This window comes from Microcaecilia unicolor, chromosome 9 (genome assembly GCF_901765095.1).
Source record: "Microcaecilia unicolor chromosome 9, aMicUni1.1, whole genome shotgun sequence".
Classification (NCBI taxonomy): Eukaryota; Metazoa; Chordata; class Amphibia; order Gymnophiona; family Siphonopidae; genus Microcaecilia; species Microcaecilia unicolor.
The window spans coordinates 58511735-58533828 of record NC_044039.1 but is presented as its reverse complement, the minus strand read 5'-3'; the positions used below and the strand labels follow the sequence as shown (position 1 = coordinate 58533828).

The window sequence follows — 22094 nt, the reverse complement described above, 5'->3', positions numbered from 1 at the left end:
GACAACGTTCTGAAGTCACTCAGTCACTCCCTGAAGGGTTCATGGATTCATGGTGGTGAAGTCACAACACTGACCATGTCTCTCTGCCCCGCCCTCGCATTACGGACCAATCAGAAAAAACACCCTCAACATTCTGAAACACAAAGGACCATCACAACACCACTCGGCAACGTAAGACGGACCAATCAGAGGAAACTACATGACAATAAGGGAGGAGCATTCCCGAGCAGAATGGCTCATTATCTGTGCAGCACGGAGAGCACAGAACCACCGCTGGAACGAAAGAAGAATATTCCTGCTGTGGTTATGTGCAAAAATAGACAGGGGGGGGGGGGGGGGAAGATAAATGTTTAAATGCCTAATGCCAGTACTGAAGAGTGCCAGAGGGCCTATAGCAAAGACTATATTTGGGATCGCTTGACATGGAGTCGGAGGAGCCGGAAAACAACATGCCCGTCACCATCTGGGACGTGGGCGAATAGGACAAGCTGCGGCCCAGCTGGAAGGATTACCCGCGACCCAGCCAGCAGCAAACAGCGACCAAGGAAGGGGGAGGAGTACTCCTTCCCTGCCTAGGAATCGCTGGAGACTGGCTGCCAAACTAACGAAACAACCGCACACCAACGCACCACCTCCATCATTCGAAAGTCATCCAAACTAATACAAAACAAAGAATACATGGTTTCTCAGGCGGCTGCAGGTAACTCCCCACCCCCTTCCTCTTCCCCTTTTGCCGAAGCGGCCAAGGACGTGCCCAACCATCCCCAGGCAAGCTGTCTCCCACATCGGGGATTCCCCGAGCACCCGGAAAAAGACGGCGCCGATTCCTGCTGCGCAAAAATGTTCCAGCATTCCCCTGCAGCCGGCCTGAAATGGACCAAACATACCGGATCACCCCTAGACGGCCCGAGACCGTGCTCTTCTCCCTTCCGCCAACTTAAAACAACCATCCCCATCCTCAGGCAAGCAGTCACCCACCTCCAGGATGCCCAGAACCCCAGCCCAATGGAAAAAGATGGCGCTGCTTCCAACAGTCTAAAGAGAATCCACAAAAAAAGTGGAGAACTCAATAGATCCCACGATGCGTGAAATAACAAATAAAAAAGGTGGGAATATAAGCCTGGCTATCCAAAGAATGGAACCAAATAATGTTTAAAAAAACGAAGTTTAATAATTTCCAAGTAAATAATGATGTAACAATGCATAAGAAATGACTCGAATGCATTGTTACATCATTATTTACTTGGAAATTATTAAACTTCGTTTTTTTAAACATTATTTGGTTCCATTCTTTGGATAGCCAGGCTTATATTCCCACCTTTTTTATTTGCTGCTTCCAACAGCACATTTCTCTTCCAGCGTTCCCCTACAGCAGCCCTGAAACGGCAAAAAAATACCAACAGACAAAGAACGTGCTCCTCTACCTTCCGCCCATCTAAAACACTGCTGCCTCAGCACAACACAAAAAAAAAAAAAACCACCACTCAGCAAAGGCTGACCCCCCTACAACCACATTTACATTTCACCAACAGAAAGACCCCCCTCCACAAACCTCCATGACAGACAAAACCACACACACAATACAACAGAAACACACCCTCAAAGCCACACACCAATCCAACCCACTTTGCCAGCACAGCACATCCCACAACCCCCAAGCAAAAAAAAAAAAAAAAAAGACACATAACCTGCACACACACCGCACCCTCACACACAAAATAACTCTGACACACAAAAAAAGCCACATGCTAGCACCCGTTTCATTGGTTTCGGAAACGGGCCTTTTTTACTAGTTTTCTATAAAGACCTGTAAAGCTCTAACTAGTGAGGTGTGAACCAGCATACATGGTTCATTCTTTTAGGAATGTTGCCAAAATATTCAGTGACTTAGAGCAGATTGCTAGGTGCAGTTATAAATAAGATACCAGTGAGATTTTCTGTACTTACACCAAGTCTGCTGTATCTACAAACTTAATAGGACCTGAACCCTTAGTAACATGAAAGCTTGGAATAACCAATTGAACATTTTGTTATGGATTATTTTCTTTTGTATAATGTAATTTATCAGCTGCAGTCCTGCTGCCACAAGCTTGCAAGCCATTAGAAGAGCTTCCAGGTCTTAAATTGCCCTCTAAATCCCATTCTGTTTTGCCAGTTTAACAACCTATTTTTGCTCAAATTTTCACCCTAGATTTTTAACACAGCTTTGGAACACTGAGCAAAAAACAGGTTAATCAGCTTTCTCCTCACTGTGAAAGAGTAGACCTAACAGGAGAATCAGGAGGCTATGAGATACTTACAAATGTCAGCACTCCAGTTTCTATAACATAGGCAGGCTGCACTCCCTCTCGTTCCCGCCCTCGCTTTGCCCCTAGCGCACTCACAGACCAAACATGAGACAGGTTTTAGGAATAAGTGGCCACAGCTTTTATTGAAAAGACATTAAACAATCCCTAGGAAGCACCCGAGCCTTGTGTTTGCCATTGCGGATGCTTACGTTCCCTGCCATAACTTATCCAGCTAGAGAGCAAGCATCCCAGCCCATGCTGCGGCCAGCCTTACTCCGCCCCCAGCGTGGCCCAGCCTCCATCTGCCTGGGGCAGCCCCCCAAGGACCAGAGCCCCACCTGCCATGCCTAAACCAGCAAGGTGATTGGTCTGCAAGCACTGCGAGCCAGCCCTTTGCCTGAATCGGGCAATCTTCCTTTAGGCTGTTGTTCCAACACATCCCAGAGTTCCCAGGCTCGGGTGCCTCCGCCACAACCTGGGGGGGGCCTGAGGATTAGGGTCCCCGGGTCCTCCCCTTGCTCCCCCTTCAAGAGTGTTGCTCTAGTGCCTCCTGGAAGTCATTGAGGAGGAAGTCCGCCACCTCCGAGAAATGGATAGCGTCTGGGTGGAAGAGCTCTGGGGTGAGCGGGGAAGCCCAACGGTGCCAGATTTTCTCGCCGCTGGGGTTCTGCACCCACATGCCAAGCTGTCGCTTGACCTTAGTGACACCCCTGGACCACAGTCTGGAAGCGAATCCATGCCAGCGCGGGATGATATCCAACCAGAGGATAGTGGTGTCTTTTAAAGAGGTTGACAGTTGCAGGAGATCCTGCTTGGCCATGGCAATGAGGTGGCGGCATGAGGTGTGTGCAATGTCATTGCCACCCAGGTGAATGAGCAGGACATCTGGCGGCGGACAGCGGGCAGGAACTGGTGCCATCTCATACCGGGGATGCCAATCCATGTCAGCGCTACACCTTTAGCATCTAGGCCAAGGTGCAAACCTGGTCACTGGGACGTCAAGCGCTTGCAGGCATGGGCGATGTATGAGTGGCCAATTATCCACACTGTAGCTGTCCGCGACTGTAGACCTGCAAGGGAAGGGAATGGTTAGTTTAATGCTGTGGCCTGATGTACGTTTGGTATGCAGAGGACCGCCAGCTTCCCAGGTGCTGTATGGCATGGGGGGGGAGGGGGGGAGACCATGTTGGAAGGCGGTCGTTGCTATGCCTATAAGGAACGAATAGGTCCCATAGTTGCTAGGGCACTGGCCAGTTTCTAGGAGAGCTTGTCGGAAGACAGCCGTGAACTGAAATCTGATCATATTATAATCACTGTTATCAAGCGGCCCCAGCACCATTACCTCCCACACCAGACCATGCGTTCCATTAAGGACTTGGTCTAGAATTTTTCCTTCTCTCGTCGGCTCCTGTACCAGCTGCTCCAGAAAGCAGTGCTTGATTTTGTTAAGGAATTTTACCTCCCTAGCATGCCCTGTTACGTTTACCCAGTCAATATCAGGGTAATTGAAATCACCCATTATTATTGTGTTGCCCAGTGTGTGTTAGCCTCCCTAATTTCCAATAGCATTTCTACATCTGTCTGCTCATCCTGGCCAAGTGGATGGTAGTGCACTCCTATCACTATCCTTTTCCCCTTTACACATAGAAATTCAATCCATAGGGATTCCAAGATGTGTTTTGTTTCCTGCAGATGTTTCAATCTATTTGATTTGAGGTCCTCCTCAACATACCAATTTTCTTCCCACCTGGGCAGTAGCTCCTGGAGACACATCCTCAGTTTGAGATTATATTGCATTCCCTGGTGTGCTGGTCCTGTCTACAGGATTACTTCCAGCTGCACCAGGGTGATGCTCTCCTTTTAGAAGGCCTCTCCCCTCCAAGGCAGCACAGGGGCTGCCAAATTGGAGGTGGGGCTTCTCTACAACGTCCCTCTGTTGTCTCCCTTAGCTCCTCCAAGTCTGCTACTCTAGCCTCAAGAGAACAGACTCGTTCTCCGAGAGCTAGGAGCTCTTTGCATCGAGCACACATATGACATCTCACCAAATGGGAGATAATCATACATGTGACACTCAAAGGAAAAGACTGGATAGGTTCAACATTACTTGCTGTTTTATTCTTCCACTGGCATCTCAAGTGCTCAGCATCCACTCCTCTCCCCCACCTCCAGCATCTGTTCCTCTGTTCTCCCCCTGGCTGGCATCTGTTCCTCTTCTCCTCGCCCTCCCCCCCACCAGCTGGCATCTGCTCCTCTCTCCCTCCCCAGTCAATCTGCAAGCCATCACCGACAGATTCAAGCCTGAGCCATCCCTGCAGGCTTCCCTCATCTACTTTTACTGCATCAGCTGCCTTCCTCAGAATCATGCTTGTAAAGCCAGAGCCTGTTTGGCTCCTAAAAGGGCAATCCTGATTGGGAACTGAGTGAGGCTTCATTTCCGAATCAGGATTGCTGTTTTAAGCGCTAGACAGGCTCTGATCATCACATCTGAGCTTGACCCAGCCACGTGTAGCTCACATCGGTGCCACTACAAACTAGGGTAGTGGGGATTATTGCTTGGGGGGGGGGGGGGCAGCTACGCTCCCTGGCTGCCAACACTTGTTCCAGTGCCATTTGGCATGAACTCCTGTCTGCGCACCAGTTTGGGAAATGTTGGTTTTATATTATGGGTACTACTATTACTACTAATTTCTATAGTGCTAGTTATGAACTATGAAATACGAACCATGATTAAGACCTGTAAAAGGTAAGGCTCAACAGGGCATATAGGCTGGCAGGCCTAAGTGAGTGTCTTAGTTGACCTCTTTACTGAATCAGAGCTCATGGTCTGCTAGCACCTAAGTAAACACTATAAACTTAGTTGTCCACCCTAGAGCAGCGTCAAAAGGGGCAAAGGCCATAAATCATGAGGCCCAGGAACTTTATGATCTGATAAGACATTCCTATATGCAAACGGGCCTGGGAAAGGTGAAATTATGGATGAACAGAATAATGCGAGATTTAGTGACGTGGGATAGATGGTGTGAATAGAAGACAATGATTTCTCAGGAAGATAAGTGCTAAAGCCTTAAAAGGTATAAAAACAGCTATATCAGAGCATTATGTTGGGGGAAGAAGCAGAGGTAGACTACATGTTTGGATCCCCTGCGCCCCCTCCCCCCCACGAGAAACTATGAATTGTATTAATATACTTGATAAGTGAATAAAATATACTCTCTCATATGCCCTTAGTATTGGTTTCTTTTACTCCTTCCAATAGAAAATGGCTGGTTTATGCTAATTTGGGAGGAGATACAAGCAGCCTAAAAACATGGTATAACCAATGCTTTTGGTTTCGGCTTAAATATATAAGGTGCCATTGTCTATTCTGACATCTAGAGTTATTGCAGGCAGTACATATCACTTATTTGAAATATTCTTCAGATTGCTTGGCAAAGTTTCCTGGTTACAGCCACAAGCGAACATTTCTATATTATCTGACCTTCATTTTATAAAAATTATATTAATGCATGTTCTGTATGTATCCCTATATTCTGGGTTTTTAACTGCACCATAATATTAACTAGTAAAGCTATTTTGCTTGAGATCATGAGACACCATGCTGCAGGAAAGATGCTGATATGCTCTTCTCCTGCCTTCACCCCAGCCCTCCTACCAGCTTATTTTTATTTATTTTATTTATTGCATTTGTATCCCACATTTTCCCACCTTTTTGCGGGTTCAGTGTGGCTTACAATACGAGTTAAATGTTGGAAATACAATTTGTTACAGATTGGTTATGGATTACATTGTACAGAGTTATGCAAAACAATTGGAGGTGTCGTTAGGGAATGTAACAATGGAACATAAACATTGAAACTTTGGAAGGAAACAATGGGCACTTAGAGGGCGATAAAAAGGCAGGACATATGGTATATATCTTTCTGTGAGTCAAGGTATGAGAGATGTGATATTACAGGATGAGAGTTCAGAGGTGAATGTATGATGCATTAGTGAACATTAAGTGTGGACTTTGTGTGTTTTGTTTCTTTCCGTAAATTTTTTCGAAAAGATGGGTCTTCAATAATCTGCGAAAGGAAGCTTGCTCGTTGATTGTTCTTAAGTTGCGCGGCAATGTATTCCAAAACTGCGTGCTCATGTGAGAAAAAGTTGACGCATGTAGCACTTTGTATTTCACGCCCTTGCAATTGGGGAAGTGGAGGTTAAGGAAGGTTTGGGATGATCTTTTGGCGTTTCTGGGTGGTAAGTCTATCTACTCGTACATGTAGGCTGGGGCTTCGCCGTGAATGATTTTGTGGACTAATGTGCATATTTTAAAAGTGACGCGTTCCTTGAGTGGGAGCCAGTGCAGTTTCTCTCGTAATGGTTTTGCACTTTCATATTTTGGCTTTCCAAAGATGAGTCTGGCTGCTGTATTCTGGGCTGTTTGAAGTTTCCTCAGTATTTGTTCTTTGCAACCTGCGTATAGTGAGTTGCAGTAATCCAACTGGCTGAGCACGAGGGATTGCACTAGGCTGCGAAAGACGGATCTTGGGAAGTATGGTCTTATCCTTTTCAGTTTCCACATGCTGTAAAACATCTTTTTTGTTGTGTTAGCGTGAGTTTCAAGCGTTAGGTGGCGGTCGATAGTGATTCCAAGGATTTTTAGCGTTTGAGATGTGAAGGTTCAGGTTTGGTGTGTTTATGGCTGTGAATTCTTTTGTGTTGTATTGGGAGGTGAGAATCAGGCATTGAGTTTTTTCTGCATTTAATTTCAGATGAAATGCATCTGCCCATGTGTTCATGATGTGTAGGCTTTGATTTGATTTTGTTGAAGATTTCGTTAATGTCTTGTTTGAAGGGGATGTATATTGTCACATCATCAGCATATATATATATATATATATGGGTTGAGGTTATGGTTTGATTGGCAAAACTCCTAAGGGATCATCATTAAGTTGAAAATGGTTGGTGAGAGGGGTGATCCTTGTGGTACTCCACATTCAGGTGTCCATGACTTGGATGTGGTCGAATTTGATGTGACTTGATACGAACGTTGGGTTAGGAACCCTTCGAACCAATTCAGGACATTTCCTCCAAAACCAAAGTATTCGAGTATGTGTAATAGGATTCCATGGTCAACCATATCGAAGGCACTTGACATGTCAAATTGTAGGAGTATAATATTGTTGCCCGTTGCAATTATTTGTTTAAATCTAGTCATAAGGGTGACTAATACTGTTTCTGTGCTATGATTCGACCGGAATCCTGATTGGGCATCATGCAGTATTGAGTATTTATTTAGATAGTTTGTGAGTTGTTTGGTTACCAGTCCTTCGGTTATTTTGGTTGTTAGTGGTATAGATGCTACAGGCCTGCAGTTGGTTATTTCACTTGTGCTTTTTTGTGTCTTTAAGAATTGGGGTGAGTAAGAATTTTCCTTTTTCTTTTGGGAAGAGTCCATTTTGTAGCATGAAGTTCACATGGCTCGTTAGGTCTATCAATTGTTGAGGAGCAGATTTCATGAGGTTGTTTGGGCACGTGTCTAGTTTGCAGTGGGATTTGGCATATCTTTTGAGAGTTTCAGAGATGAGGTCTTCTGATAGTATTTCGAATTCAGTCCATGTTCTGTCTGCAGGGTATGCTCCTTCTTCTGGGTCTAGACAATCTAAAATTGTGGTGTACTCAATAGGGCTAGCAGGTATTTTGAGTCGTAGTTGTATAATTTTCTCCTTGAAGTATTTTGCAAGGTTGTCCACATCTGGTACATCTTTGCAACTGGTGTGGTGTCTATCAGTTTGTTCACAAGGTTGAAGAGTATATGTGGGTCTTTGTAGTTTGGTCCTATTAATGTTTTGTAATGTAATCTTTTGATCTGTTTTATGGTGTATTTGTATTTTCTCCGAAGTAATTTCCATGCGTTCAATGTTTGTTCGTCTTTCTTTTTGTTCCATTCTCGTTCTAGTTTCCTGACTTGTGTTTTAAGTTTTTTCAGCTCTTCGGTGAACCATGGATTTGTTTTTTTCCTGTGTGATGTTCTGGTTTGGATTGGGGCGATTTTGTCTAATGTTGTTGTACATAGATCGTCCCATTCTTGGAAGAATTGGATGGTGTCAGCGTTTGTTGGCCATTCGTTCTGGTAGATCTGTTGCCGGAATATTGTGGGGTCTATTTTTCCTCTCGTTGTGTATGTTGTTCGCTCCTTTTTATTGATTGTGTTTGTGTGTGTTTTTCGCCAGCAGAGAGACATTTGCTTTATGGTGGTCTGACCATAGTGTAGGTGTCCATCTTGTGTCACTGAGTATGATAGTTGAATCCGGTTCGAATTTGTTTGTTATGATATCAAGTGTGTCCCCTTTTTTGTGTATTGGTTGCGTGTTGGGTACTTGCAGATCCCAGAGTTTTAGGAATTCTTTGCATTCTCGTGTGCTTGGTGAGGTGTCATCTTCTAGGTGTAGGTTGATGTCTCCTAATATGAGGATGTTTGAGGCAGACACGCAGGAGTTCGAGATGAAATCCATGAGTTGTACTTGGGAGTCTTGCCATTTTCCTGGTGGCCTGTAGAATAGGATTGTGTTAAGGTGTCCTATTAGGTTTGGATGATTAATTCTTGTCGATGCAATTTCAAGTTGTGGCGAGGTAGATTCACCCGTGATTGTGATGGTGAATTCGGGTTTGTAGATAATAGCTATTCCGCCGCCTCTTTTTTTTCCATTTCTTGTCCAGTGGGTGATTTTGTATTCTGGTGGGCATGTTTCTAAGATGACGGGGTCTGTAGGGCTGTGGAACCAGGTTTGTGTGATAAATAGAAGGTCTAAGTTGTCTGTGGTAAACCAGTCTAGTATATCTACTGAATTGCTTACTGCTGATCTTGCATTGATGTATCCTAGTTGGATTGAGTAGTATGGTTCCGTGGTTAGCATTTTGGCATGGACCAGAGTCTGGTATTTGTGATACGCAGGACTTGTTTTTTGGTATCTGCATAGTGGATAAATCTGTTCACAAAAGGAACACAGATGCCTGCTGGAATCCAAAATAGTAACATCTGCTAGTCTCTTCACACCAGCGGTGAGCTCCATGTAGTCTGAAGAGATTAGCATGGAGGTACTGGCAGAGCTGGAGGCTATGTTGGTGAGAAAACTGCAGCCCATTGAGACTAAATTGGAACAGGAAGTTGGATGACTAACCGCAAATCTGTTGCATTCTAACACACAAGTGACTTGGAGGATAGGGTACAGGGAGTGTCGATACCCAAACTAAGATTGTGGCTGTGGAGTAAAAGATAGAGGACCTCAATAACAGGGTCCCAGAGAAAAAAAAAAAAAATTATGACTGATCAGTCTCCCAGAATCCATGGGGTCGGGGGACATGGCCTATACGTTGGCTGATGAAGGTGTTTCAGTTCCCAGCCACCTCCATACCCCTTCAGGTGGAACATGTCCCAGAATTGGGATCTAGCAGCCCGTGATCTTGTGCTTGCTTAATGCTGCCCACAAGAAGATAGGGTCTTACCTCTATGAAGCTTGTGCACTATCTTGAGGGTGGCAGCGTTTTATGCTTTCGGGACAACTGAGCTGGAGTTGCAGCTTTGTTTCATGAACAACCCTCAGCCTTGTAGGACATAGCAGTGCAAAACATTTTTCGCATGGAGGCTCGAGTACACTGGAGCAGAGACCCTATTCTTTAACACAGCAATAAAAGCAGAGTTTTCCCAAATTGGATTAAATTGGGAAATCGGAGTGTCCAGAATTGCATACCCTAAGTTGTTCATGGGACCCTACTTTTTACAGTACTTGCTCATCTATATGTGGGGAAAGTAATTGTGGGACTGTGATGGTCCACTAGACAGTTATTTTCACATGCCTTCAGCCAGGTCTTTAGCTGGCCAACAAGAGATTGGACCCTTTGGTATATTTGCAGCAGCAGGACACTAGCCGAGATATTTAGGGCTGCATACATCAGTTGACCAGTGAACACTGATGAGACATCATGGACCTGAAGTGCCACTTCTGTTTTTCTTTTTGTTGGTTTGTTTTTTTTGTCCTTGTTTCAGACAACTCGCACTTCCTCCCATTAGGTCTTTGGTTGGTCAGAGATGTGATCTATTGGGATGTCTACAGCTAAGGGACACTGGCTGAGACTTTGAACTGGACAGTATCAGTAGGAAAAGTGCCTTCAGTTGGGGCCTTATGGGCCTGGGCGTATCCTTACAGGGTCCCCCCCCCCCCTCCTTGGTTCTGCCTGGACTTATTTTTGACGGGACATAGAGAGATGGGGTCTTTAAGGGTATGTGAGCCTGCCATTTAGATCACAGACAGTCGTTCATGCCTCTCTGTATATATTTCATGCTGTTATCTGCATAGATATATAGATATAAACTGCAAAGGTGTCACGTTTTCAAAGCTGGAAACTAGGTTTGTGAGCCCTTGGGCCACTGCCGAGGAGCAGCAGCGGCAGGCAAAACCACCCCACATCACTGACAAGGCAGAGCTTAAATGAACAGTTAGGCTTCACGTGCACCTGGCCGTATGAGGAGAGACTTGCTGAACTAAACATGTATACTCTGGAGGAAAGGAGAAACGGGTGATATGATACAGACATTCAAATATTTGAAAGGTATTAATCCGCAAACAAACCTTTTCTGGAGATGGGAAGGTGGTAGAACGAGAGGACATGAAATGAGATTGAAGGGGAGCAGACTCATGTTAGGAAGTATTTTTTCATGGAGAGAGTAGTGGATGCTTGGAATGCTCTCCCGCGGGAGGTGGTGGAAATGAAAACGGTAACGGAATTCAAACATGCGTGGGATAAGCATAAAGGAATCCTGTGTAGAATGAATGGATCCTCAGGAGCTTAGTCAAGATCGGGAGGCGGGGCAGACTTATACAGTCTGTGCCAGAGCCAGTGCTGGGAGGCAGGGATAGTGCTGGGCAGATTTATACAGTCTGTGCCCTGAAGAACACAGGTACAAATCAAAGTAGGGTATACACAAAAAGTAGCACAAATGAGTTATCTTGTTGGGAAGACTGGATGGACCGTGCAGGTCTTTTTCTGCCATCATCTACTATGTTACTATGTTACCTGGCCGCTTTTCACCAGAAGTTGAGCTTCTGGCTTCAGGTGGCCGGCAGGACTTACTGGACAGGGCCGGGACAGGATCCCAACAAGGCAGCATAGGGACTGAGGGTCAGAGGGGAGAGGAACATACAGGGACAGCAGGGCACACAGGGAGGCTAGGCAGAAAACTAGACTAGGACTCTCAGACAGACAAGGGACAGATCTGAAAGCTGCAAGCAACCACTGAAACAAGGGAAAAACACAGCCAACCTAGCACTAGACAAAGACATACAAACAAGAGCAAGACCGGGAAACAAGCAATACAGAAAACAAGCAGAACAGGACACAAAGCTACACACAGACTAAGCTAGATTCGGGCAAGAAACTATAAACTGGACAGGGCAGAAGTGCAGCAAGCACCAACACACCAGGGCCTTAGATGATGCAAAGGCAGAGGAGCAAAATGGCTAATAAGCCCAGCAGCCCCTGAGCTCAGCTGCATCACCAGGCAGCTATGGGTGCTGTGCAGGTTCAATCCAAGCAAGCAAGTCTGGCAGCCCGGAAGATCCGGACCAGACTGTACTGAAATCTGGAACGGGTGACGGTCCACAGCAGTCACCGGTTCTGGCCACCAGAGGACGAGGTGAGCACAGATGTAACAAAAGGGATGTTAATTAGGGGCTTGGATGTGTTTCCTGCTCAATGATTAGTTTTGGCTGGGGTTTCGTGTTGTGGGATGGATGTGATGGTGTCGGGGGATTGGTGTTGCTACGTGATCAGTCTCACTAGTGAGATTTCTACGTTGGGATTTGGTGAGGTAGGGTAGGGATCTGGGACACCCTTTTCTAGCTCTGGGAGTGCCTCTCCTCAGACTTGCTTTGCACTCTTTGTCCAAACTAGTTCTGAGGGCTGGGACAGCTCATTAGAAGTAATTTTTTTGTACTGAATGCTGTGAGACTACATGGGCTGGGGTTACTTAATGGTTAAAATAGTTACTTGGTAAATTGGGGGGGGGGGCATCTCTTCATCCATTAAAAGATCTAAAATATTGCAGTGACAATGTGGGCATTGCACTGCACTAGGAGACCCATTTAATGGATCTTGAATATGCTAAATTACAACACTGGTGGGTGACAAATTATGTGGCATCCTCCACTGTACGTTACAATTTTCATCCTTAGCTAAAAAGTTACATTATACACAAACATTGGCATATTATTCAACCTCTACACTGTTTTATAGATATCACTCCCACTATTGCCTACTCTAGGAATCACAATCTATGTGATTGGCTAGTTTCATCTGCCCTTCTGACATTCCATCTACTATTACTAACCACACAGTCATGCCCCTGCGAACAAACTTTATCAAGCTTCACTCATACCAGTTAGGTATAAGGAATGGAAAACAAAAATGAGGATGTCGTCTTCGTATAGCTCCATGAATATTGTATTCAATTTTGGTCAGCGCATCTCAAAAGATATAGTGGAATTAGAAAAGGTACAGAGAGGGGCGACAAATGGTAAAGGGGATGGGATGACAAGAGAAAGACTAAAGCGGCTAGGGCTCTTCAGCGTGGAGAAAAGATGGCTGAGGGGAGATATGATAGAGGTCTAGAAAATGAGTGGAATGGGTAGACATGAATCTGTTTACTCTTTCCAAAAATATTAGGACTAGGGAGCACGCAATGAAGCTAGTAACTTTTAAAATGGATTAAATTTTTCTTCACTCAACATGTAAAACTCTGGAATTCGTTGCCAGAGAATGTGGTAAAAGCACTTAGCATAGCAGTGTTTTAAAAAGGTTTGGAAGGCTTCCTAAAGGAAAAGTCCATAGACATTAAAAATGGACTGATTATTTCTAGAATAAGACCATAAAATGTACAGTTTTGGGATCTTGCCAGGTACCGCGCCAAAAGACACCCCCCCCCCCCTCTCAGTCAGTTCCCAAATCTATGGAAACGGATTTTTTGATGCAGTAGCTGGTGCTGTGTCTGCTCATGCAACAGAGAATTGACCGACACCTGCAAAGAGACATCTCTGTTCTCCTGCGTGGGGGTCCTCAAAAATACCTGCTTTGCCCTCTGCAGACTTCGCTGTAAGTTCACAATGTCGCCGCAATCTTCTTCCGTCGTGCTGCCACGTAAGCAATAATGTCCCCCCGTAACACTGACTTAGCAGCACACCAAGAAAGCTGATTATTAGACAGATGCTGAGCATTGTGAAGTACATAAGTCTCCCATTTATTTCCTTTAAAAATCCCTGGAATTCAGGATCCTTAGCCAGAAACCCAAGAAAAGTCCAACTCTGTGCCTGAGAAAACCCACTCGGTGCCTCCAGATGCATCCAAACAGGAGCATGATCAGACACTACCACCTCTCCCATCTGGGCCTCCATGACCCAGGGAAAAAGTTCGGAAGACACAAACATAGTCCAGGCCATGTCCAGGTATCATGAGCCCAAGATCTATGTGAATAGTCCCTCTCCCCCAGATGTAAGTGCCTCCAAGCATTCACTATCCCAAGCGAGGACGAGAAGGAGCGCAACAGGCCTCTGTCAGATCCTCCCACGAGCCCACTGCTTCTACTCCCTGTACAATCGACCCCGGGGTCCAAAAGAGTATTTATGTCCCCCGTTACATTAAGATTAGCTCCCTGATATAGTAACATAGTAACATAGTAGATGACGGCAGAAAAAGACCTGCATGGTCCATCCAGTCTGCCCAAGACAAACTCATATGTGTATACCTTACCTTGAATTTGTACCTGTCCTTTTCAGGGCACAGATCATATAAGTCTGCCCAGCAGTATTTCCCGCCTCCCAACCACCAGTCCCGCCTCCCATCACCGGCTCTGGTACAGACCGTATAAGTCTGCCCTCCCCTATCCTCGCCTCCCAACCACCACCCTCTCTTCCCCCCACCTGCTCCGCCACCCAATTTCAGCTAAGCTTCTAAGGATCCATTCCTTCTGCACAGGATTCCTCTATATCCCACGCATTTTTGAACTCCGTTACCGTTTTCATCTCCACCACCTCCCGCGGGAGGGCATTCCAAGCGTCTACCACCCTCTCCGTGAAAAAATACTTAGACATCTTTCCTGAGTCTGCCCCCCTTCAATCTCATTTCATGTCCTCTCGTTCTACCGCCTTCCCATCTCCAGAAAAGATTCGTTTGCGGATTAATACCTTTCAAATATTTGAACGTCTGTATCATATCACCCCTGTTCCTCCTTTCCTCCAGGGTGTACATGTTCAGGTCAGCAAGCCTCTCTTCAAACGTCTTGGAACGTAAATCCCATACCATCCTCGTAGCTTTTCTTTGCACCGCTTCCATTTTTTTTTTAACATCCTTCGCAAGATACGGCCTCCAAAACTGAACACAATACTCCAGGTGGGGCCTCACCAACGTCTTATACAGGGGCATTAAAACCTCCTTTCTTCTGCTGGTCACTCCTCTCTCTATACAGCCTAGCAATCTTCTAGCTACGGACACCGCCTTGTCGCACTGTTTCATCGCCTTCAGGTCCTCAGATACTATCACCCCAAGATCCCTCTCCCCGTCCGTGCCTATCAGACTCTCCCCGCCTAACACATACGTCTCCCTTGGATTTCTACTCCCTAAGTGCATCACTTTGCATTTCGTCGCATTGAATTTTAAATTGCCAAACCTTAGACCATTCTTCTAGCTTCTTCAGATCTTTTTTCATGTTTTCCACTCCCTCCGGGGTGTCCACTCTGTTGGAAATCTTGGTGTCATCCGCAAAAAGGCAAACTTTACTTTGTAACCCTTCGGCAATGTCACTCACAAATATATTGAACAGAATCGGCCCCAGCACCGATCCCTGAGGCACTCCACTACTCACCTTTCCCTCCTCCGAGCGAACTCCATTCACCACCACCCTCTGGCGTCTGTCCGTCAACCAGTTCCTAATCCAGTTCACCACTTCGGGTCCTATCTTCAGGCCACTAGTTTATTTAAGAGCCTCCTGTGGGGAACAGTGTCAAAAGCCTTGCTGAAATCTAAGTAGATGACATCCATAGCACGTCCTTGATTTAACTCTCCTGTCACCCAAAGAATTCAATGAGATTCGTTTGGCACGATTTCCCTTTGGTGAAACCATGTTGTCTCGGATCTTGCAACTTATTGGCTTCCAGGAAATTCACTATCTTTTCCTTCAGCATGGCTTCCATTACTTTTCCAATAACCGAAGTGAGGCTTACCGGCCTGTAGTTTCCAGCTTCTTCCCTATCCCCACTTTTGTGAAGAGGGACCACCTCCGCCGTTCTCCAATCCCTCGGAACCTCTCCCGTCTCCAAGGATTTATTAAACAAATCTTTAAGAGGACCCGCCAGAACCTCTCTGAGCTCCCTCAGTATTCTGGGTTGGATCCCGTCCGGCCCCATGGCTTTGTCCACCTTTAGCTTTCCAAGTTGTTGATACACACTTCTGTGAGCGGTGCTCTATCCACCTCATTCTCAGGTGTACTTTTGCCAGTCCCTCTCGGTCCTTCCCCAGGGTTTTCTTCAGTGAAAACAGAACAAAAGTATCTATTTAGCAAATTGGCTTTTTCTTCATCATTTTCTACATAGCGTTTTGTTGTATCTTTTAGTCTCACAATTCCCTTTATAGTCTTTCTCCTGTCACTAATATACCTGAAGAAGTTTTTGTCTCCCCTCCTTACATTTCTAGCCATTTGTTCTTCCGCTTGCGCCTTCGCCAGACGTACCTCTCTTGGCTTCTTTCAGTTTCATCCGGTATTCCTCCCCGTGTTCCTCCGCTTGAGATTTTCTATATTTCTGGAACGCTAACTCTTTAATCTTTATTTTCTCAGCCACTTGCTTTGAGAACCATATCAGTTTCCTTTTTCTCTTGCTTTTATTTACTCTCCTTACATAAAGGTCTGTGGCCCTGTTTATTACTTCTTTTAGCCTGGACCACTGTCCTTCCACTTCTCGTATGTTCTCCCAGCCCATCAGCTCCTTCCTCAGGTATTCTCCCATTTTGTTAAAGTCAGCTCGCTTGAAATCCAGGACTTTGAGTTTAGAGTGGCCGCCATCCACTTGAGCCGTTACATCAAAACAAACCGTTTGATGGTCACTGTTTCCCAGGTGTGCAGCCACTCTGACATTTGACACACTATCTCCCATTTGTGAGCACCAGATCCAACGTGGCTCCCTCCCTCGTGGGTTCGTTCACCATTTGTCTGAGCAGAGCACTTTGGAAAGCATCCACAATCTACTTCTTTCCGATTTTGCAGACGGAACCTTCCGATATGGCATAAGTATCTTCAACAACTCAGGAAAAAAAATTCTCATAAGGTGTGGGAGCATAATCCGTTAAAATATACATCTCCCGCCCCTGCAGCCACAATTTAATAATAAGTATCGATCCAAAGGATCCTATAAAAGCACTACTGGAGTGTAAGTGTCACGTTTGTGACTTTTTCCTTGGGTTGTGCTGCTCTCGCCCTCTGGTGGCCAGAACCGGTGGCTGCCATAGACTGTCTTGCTGTCCCTACCCGTTCCAGAAGTCAGGACGGTCCAGTCCGGATCTTCCAGCCTCCCAGATTGTCTTGGGAGTTTTGGAACTTAGCAGCAACCTTACCTGGTGAACTCCCTTGTATGTGGCCTTTATTATATCTACTCCATTTTCATTTGCGCTTTTGCCGGTCCATCGCGGTCCTTTTCCAGGATTTGCTAAATAGATACTTTTGTTCTGTTTTCACAGAAGAAAATCCTGGAGAAGGACCGCGATGGACTGGCAAAGGTGCAAATAGGTATAGCACCGTTCACGGAAGAGTGTGTGTACAAACAACTTGAAAAGCTAAAGGTGGACAAAGCCGTGGGACCGGACAGGATCCACCACAGGATATTAAAAGAGCTCAGAGAGGTTCTGGCGGGTCCTCGAATATTTGTTTAATAAATCATTGGAAACGGGAGAGGTTCCGTGGGATTGGAGAACGGCGGATGTGGTCCCTCTTCAAAAAACTGGTGATAGGGAAGAAGCTGGAAACTACAGGCCTGTAAGCCTCACTTCGATTATTGGAAAAGTAAAGTAATGGAAGCGATGCTGAAGGAAAGGATAGTGAATTTCCTGGAAGCCAATAAGTTGCAAGATCCGAAATATGGTTTTACCAAAGGGAAATCGTGCCAAACGAATCTCATTGAATTCTGACGGTGACTGGAGAATTAAATCAGGGATGTGCTATAGACGTAATCTACCTAGATTTCAGCAAAGCTTTTGACACGGTTCCCCACAGGAGGCTCTTAAATAAACTTGACGGGCTGAAGATAGGATCCGAAGTGGTGAACTGGATAAGGAACTGGTTGACGGACAGACGCCAGAGAGTGGTGGTGAATGGAATTCGCTCGGAGGGAAAGGTGACTAGTGGAGTGCCTCAAGGATCGGTGCTGGGGCCAATTCTGTTCAATATATTTGTGAGTGACATTGCCGAAGGGTTAGAAGGTAAAGTTTGCCTTTTTGCGGATACTACTAAGATTTGTAACAGAGTGGACACCCTGGAGGGAGTAGAAAACATGAAAGGATCTGCGAAAGCTAGAAGATTGGTCTAAGGTTTGGCAATTAAAATTCAATGCGAAGAAATGTAAAGTGATGCACTTAGGGAGTAGAAATCCACGGGAGACGTATGTGTTAGGTGGTGAGTCTGATAGGTACCGACGGGGAGAGGGATCTTGGGGTGATAGTATCTGAGGATTTGAAGGCGACAAAATAGTGTGACAAGGCGGTGGCCGTAAGTAGAAGGTTGCTAGGCTGTATAGAGAGGGGAGTGACCAGCAGAAGAAAAGAGGTGTTAAAGCCCCTGTACAAATTGTTGGTGAGGCCCCACCTGGAGTATTGTGTTTAGTTTTGGAGGCCGTATCTTGCTAAGGATGTAAAAAGAATTGAAGCAGTGCAAAGAAAAGCTACGAGGATGGTATGGGATTTTCGTTACAAGACGTACGAGGAGAGACTTGCTGATCTGAACATGTATACCCTGGAGGAAAGGAGAAACAGGGGTGATATACAGACATTCAAATATTTGAAAGGTATTAATCCGCAAACGAACCTTTTCCGGCAATGGGAAGGCGGCAGAACTAGAGGGCATGAAATGAGATTGAAGGGAGGCAGACAAAAAATGTCAGGCAGTATTTTTTCACGGAGAGAGTGGTGGATGCTTGGAATGCCCTCCCACTGGAGGTGGAGAGGAAAACGGTAACGGAATTCAAACATGCGTGGGATAAACATAAAGGATTCCTGTTCAGAAGAAATGGATCCTCAGGAGCTTAGCTGAGATTGGGTGGCAGAGCTGGTGGTGGGAGGCAGGGATAGTGCTGGGCAGACTTGTACAGTCTGTGCCCTGAAAATGACAGTTACAAATCAAGGTAAGATATACACAAAAAGTAGCACATATGAGTTTGTCTTGTTGGGCAGACTGGATGGACCGTGCGGGTCTTTCTGCCGTCATCTACTATGTTACTTGTAACCTGGTTGGGCCACTATTGTAAACAGGATGCTGGGCTTTATGGACCTTCGTCTGTCCCAGTATGGCAATACTTATGTACACACTTTCTCTAGCATATGCAGCTCTATGTTTGATTACATCATTCAGTGCCCTTGTGGCTTATTTGTTGGCAAAACTAAACGTATGCTTAGAACTAGAATAGAACATAACAGCTGCATTAAAAGGGAAATCAAATAAGCCCCATTGGTTGACCACTGGACAGAAGCTCAACACACCATCGAGCACATCAAATTCTTTGTTTTTCGCATAATTAAGGATACAAGAAAAGGTGGCAATAGAGACATGTTATTGAGAATAGAGCATTGGATTACATTTGAGATAAATACTGTGCATCCTTCTGGTTTGAAGAAATAGAACATACTTTTTTTTTCTAAATATACCACCACCCAATAGATCAACACATTCTCAAGCATTTTTCCTTATACATGCTTTACATTATAAGAGTCTCATGGAATTTGATACCACCAAATAGGTACATATATGCATATATATTAACCCATGTCCATCAACAAATCCTGGTAATTAAAAAATAAATGTATATTCAAATTTGATATACAAGACCAACCTTGCATGAAATAATGCACTATTACCTACAATAGAAGACCCATATGCAATCGGCGTCCACCGACGATCCCTCAGAGGAGGGAGAGCAAATGAACCTCACCCCACGAGGGCTCACACGGGGTCCGTTGCGAGCCGGATCCGACCTCACGCCTGCCCGAGCCCAGAAGCAAAAGACAAACTGATTGGGCCCCAGCTGACTTAAGGCCACCCTTTGTGCAGGGAGAGGCAATTGAACCTCTCCCCATAAGGGCCTGCACAGGGACCATGCGGCGCGCCTACCTGTCTCCACCGTTTGCCTCCAGTGATCGGGCCCCAGCAGACTCGAGGCCACCCTTTGTGCAGGGAGGCAACTGAACCTCTCCCCACAAGGGCCTTTATAGGGACCACGCAGTGCACCTACCCCTACCTCTACAGTTTTCCTCCTAGCGCAACAGAGGTGAATTCATCAGTGGGGCCCATCCGATCCCGTGCACTGCAGCCGCGAACAGCAGGGCACCCGACCCTACATCGGACAGCAAAATAGGTGAAGGAGCCGTACCTGCGAGCCGCACCACAGTAGGGAAGCACGGCAATACACTACAGCTCCCAGGGAGACAACTCGAGCCTCCGAGGAGCTGGAAACAAAACCGGAGCAGCAACAGCGGAACACCTCCAGTGCAACAGCGGGGAGGTACCGGAGTGCACCAGGAAGAACACCGGGGCCTCAGAGCACAGCCCCAGCCTGCAAAAGTGAATCCTAGAGCCAAGGACTCTCCTGACCGAAGCAACACCTTGAGCACTGTCCCGTGAGTGAACTACCCTAACCACCATCAAAGCTTCCTAACTCACGAAGATTCTCTACCCGAGGAAAGACTTCTAACATCTGACTGAGTACATCATCTATATCCACCCCCCTCCTCCCGCCAAAAAAAATCCACATCCAAGCTCTATCAAGCAGCCTACAACACATGATCACCAGGTGCCCAAACTGATCCACCACCAAAATGAATACCTTCAAACTGTTCCTAGTAATTTACTCATTATCACTAGTCCACCTAACAGTAACTACCCCAACTTGCAGGAAGCAACATCATCCCCATATTACACCACCCCCAATGACCGACCAGACACAAAGTACCTCATCAGACCACCAACAATCATACCAAAGGAAGACCACCAATACGCAGACAACCCCAACAAAAGGGAAAGAACCCCTAACACAAACCCACGACAACCAGACATATTCAGCAAATCAAAACACGATAGCGCGAAACCCCTATGAGAAAAACTACACTGGCTCCCACTCAAAGAACGCATCACATTCAAACTTTGCACCCTAGTCCATAAAATCATCCATGGTGACGCCCCAGCCTACATGTCAGACCTAATAGAACTACCACCCAGGAACGCAAAAAAATCCTCTTGCACATTCCTCAATTTGCATCCTCCCAAGTGTAAAGGTCTGAAATACAAATTAATGCACGCATCTACCTTTTCCTATATGAGCACGCAATTCTGGAACGCGTTGCCACGTGACCTGAAAACGTTTTATGAATTGACCAATTTCCGTAAACTATTGAAAACTTCTCTTCGACAAGATATATCAAAGATCAACACATGTAACTGTACTATCCTTAATATATCCAGAAATGTCGTTTAATGCCTTTTGCTTTAACACTCATGTATCTTACCACCATGTAACCCATAACCCTCTGTAAAACCAAATGTATATTCTCTTCTATCTCCAGTATCCATGACAAATTGTAAGCCACATTGAGCCTACAAAGAGGTGGGATAATGTGGGATACAAATGTAATAAATAAATAAAAACGACAAATAAAAATCCACATAACACTAAACATACCTGACCCATTCCAAAAAATTCAAATCAGCTACATCAACGCCAGATCTGTAGTAAACACACTACTAAAAGACTGGATCATGTCAGACAACCTCGACCTACTCTTCATCAATGAAACCTGGCTCCATGATGATAAAGACCCCATGATCTTAGATCTTTGCCCCCCCCCCCCCCCCCCCAGGATATAAAATCGTTCACTGGACCAGAAAGGAAGAGAGAGGTGGAAGCATAGCATTAATCTACCAATCCCAGTTCACTATTGAAACCATTGCCAAGTCCATAATACCACAACTTGACATTGCCTCACTTAGAATCCATAACAGAACCTTCCACGACCATCTCAACTCCGTCCTGTTTTATAGACCACCAGGAAACTGGAATGAGTGCCAGACTACCTTCACTGACTTCATTTCAAACACATGTGCGACCAACTCCAACATACTAATACTAGGAGACATCAACTTTCACCTAGAAGACCCAAACTCCACTAACACGAGAATGTAAGGATTTCCTCCATTCATGGGACCCCGCATGGCCACAAACGCAACCAACCCATGTCAAAGGGCACACGTTGGACCTCATCTCATACAAGCTACCATCAGACCAGAACTTTAAAATAACAGATATTAAATGGTCAGAAACACCATGGTCCGATCACCACAAACTATACCTATCACTAAAATGGCAGAAGAAAGGATGTTACCACACACAACCTACAACCCACAGTACCAGAGACCAACTAGATTCGGAAATATTCTGGCTATGGATAGACTGCACAAACGGATTCTGCACACTACCTCACAGAATGGGATGAAAGATGCAAAAAAATACTAAACGAAATAGCACC

At 45.5% G+C, this 22094-nt stretch overlaps 1 protein-coding gene across 1 annotated transcript in view; it reads right to left on the bottom strand.

Moving 5' to 3' along the window:
* The window catches only part of CAPRIN2 (caprin family member 2), a 701412-nt gene that overhangs the window by 551495 nt on the left and 127823 nt on the right, over positions 1-22094 (bottom strand).